This window comes from Ursus americanus, chromosome X (genome assembly GCF_024610735.1).
Source record: "Ursus americanus isolate L20-20 chromosome X, mUrsAme1.1.p, whole genome shotgun sequence".
NCBI classification, from domain to species: domain Eukaryota; kingdom Metazoa; phylum Chordata; class Mammalia; order Carnivora; family Ursidae; genus Ursus; species Ursus americanus.
Genome location: NC_142164.1, coordinates 42,498,614 through 42,501,358, shown reverse-complemented (window position 1 = coordinate 42,501,358; position 2,745 = coordinate 42,498,614). Strand labels below are relative to the sequence as shown.

The window sequence follows — 2,745 nt, the reverse complement described above, 5'->3', positions numbered from 1 at the left end:
GTCAAACTTTCACTATTTGCGGATGACAGGATACTCCATACAGAAAACCCAAAACTCCACCATAAAGGTTGCTAGAACTCATACATGAATTCAGCAGAGTCACAGGCTATAAAGTCAATGTGCAGAAATGTGTTGCATTTCTATGCACCACTAACAAAGCAGGAGAAAAAGAAAGCAAGGAATCAATCCCATTTGCAATTGCACCAAAAACAAGATATCTACGAATAAATCTGACTAAAGAGGTAAAAGGTCTCTACTCTGAAAACTACAGATGACTTATGAAAGAAATTGAAGAGGGCACAAAGAAATGGAGAAGCATTCCATGCTCAGGGATTCAGAGAACAAACATTGTTAAAATGTCTATCCTACCCAAAGCAATCTACACATTTAATGCAATCCCTATCAAAATACCACCAGCATTTTTCACAGGGCTAGAACAAACAGTCCTAAAATTTGTATACAACTGCAAAAGACCCTGAAGAGCCAAAGCAATTCTGAAAAAGAAAAGCAAAACTCGGAGGCATCAAGATTCCAGATTTCAAGCTACATTACAAATCTGTAGTGATCAAGACAGTAAGGTACTGGCACAAAAACAGACATGTAGATCAATGGAGCAGAAGAGAAAACCCAGAAATGGAGCCACAACTATATGGTCAACTCATCTTTGACAAAGCAGGAAAGAATATCTAGTGGGAATGGGAGAACGGTAAAAGTGTTTTAAGGACCGGCACAATGGCCCAGGTCCAAGTGCTAGATAGAGTAGGTGGCACTCTGGAGAGTTACAGGTCTTTTTGTGCCCAGTGAAGTGGCTCTGAAAAGAGCCTTTGGTTTGCGAGGTGGTCAGCCGGTCCGGAGGGCAGCAGCTCATTGGCATAAGGTGTACCTGATGATGGCCTTGGTGGCCTCGGACACGGCGTGCTTGCCGATCTCCCCGGGCAGCAGCAGGCGCACGGCTGTCTGGATCTCCCTGGAGCTGATGGTGGAGTGCTTGTTGGAGCCCTTGGTGGAGCGAGCCAGACGAGCGGCCTCGTCGGCGATGCGCTCGAAGATGTCCTTAACGAACGAATCCATGACGCTCACGGCCTTCTTCGAGAGGCTCAGGCCCTCGTGCACCTGCTTCAGAACCCTGGGGAAGTAGGTGGCGAAACTGTCGGGGCAGCGGATGTGGCGGTGGCCGCGGCACTGGCGCCTCGGCTGCTTTTGCTTCGGGCTCTTTGGGTCGGCTGCCGACGGCTCCTCCGTGCCCAGGCTTTCCTCAGAAGAGGGCTCACAGCCAGGCTCAGCCATGTGGTGCTCGTCTTCCCGACAGCTCGGAAGGAAGGACAAATGGCTGCTGTTGAGGGGCGCTGGCCCATTTATAGTCGCTGCATTTCCTGACGTCACGGGCAACCTCCGTATCTGATTGGACACAATGCAACGGAGGGAAGCGGGGCTCTATGCCAGGCCGTGTCACCTGTGATTGCATACCCTCGAGCTCAACATCACATCAGACAATCTGAGGGAAATCCGGTGCCCTCTAAACCTCTTGGGACATCAGTTAGAAAATCTTTGTAAGATGCCACAAAGTGCAAAAGGTCTTCTGAGAATAGGAGTTGATTGATGCGTATGTAATGAGAACTTTAAAAAATATATCACTCAGGGTTGCCTGCTTAGCTCAGTTGATTCAGTGTCTCACTCTTGATTTCTACTCACGATCAGGGTGGTGAAATCTAGCCCCTTGTGGAGCTCCCCCTCTGCAGGGTGTCTGCTTGACATTCTTTCTCTCCCTCTCCCTCTGCTCCTCCCCCTGTGCTCTATCTCATTCTCCTCTTTTCTCAAATAATTAAATCTTTTAAAAAAATATATCACTCAAATCACCTAAATTGTGGAAAGTCAACTTTAATCCCTTGGGTGAGCATGACCTTCATAACCAAATCTATACCGCCAGCACTATGACTGTGCCACAAATTGGCCATTTCACCTCTAATGCATAATCTACTGGGTGGCCACTATGGCTTGATCAGAAACTCTCTGATATAGCTACCGGAGTGCTCCCACAATCAAGGGACCCTTCTTAGTAACCAGTGTCTTCAGTTCTGATAAAAACTCTCTATGATTTGGGAACGAAATGGCAAAACCACCGTCTCCAAAATCAGAACATATATAGAAATGAAAATACTTACAGAGACAGTTTTAAATCCTTAAACATGTACCACGTTTAAAATTTTTTTATCAGGGGCGCCTGGGTGGCTCAGTTGTTAAGCGTCTGCCTTTGGCTCAGGGCGTGATCCTGGCATTCTGGGATCAAGCCCCACGGCAGGCTCCTCTGCTGGGAGCCTGCTTCTTCCTCTCCCACTCCCCCTGCTTGTGTTCCCTCTCTTGCTGGCAATAAATAAATAAAATATTTTTTAAAAAAAGAAAAAATAAATAAAATTTTCTTATCAACACTTGGATCCTAAAAATATGTTAAATGCTAATATTAATGAATAATATATAAGAGCTATTGGATGAAAAATATATATTAACCTAATTCTCTAAGAAACCTCCTTAAGGAGAGAAAAGTTACCAATAAAATGGGAAATATTTTAAAATTAAAACCCCAACCCTTTTGGAATTTCTGATAATACATGCGAACATATTTCTACATGTATGAATGCAAAAGTTTAAATTTGAACCAAGCAAATTATAAAACCAAACCAATTATAGAAATTGAATCAAACAAAGAATTGAAGAAATAGAGGTCATCAACGAGTTATGGTCCCAAAT

General features: G+C 44.5%; 1 pseudogene; it reads right to left on the bottom strand.

Annotated features, from left to right (window-relative positions):
- Window positions 1-864: 864 nt before the first annotated feature.
- LOC123776190 (late histone H2B.L4 pseudogene) lies at window positions 865-1,287 on the bottom strand (annotated as a pseudogene).
- Between the last annotated feature and the right edge of the window lie 1,458 nt (window positions 1,288-2,745).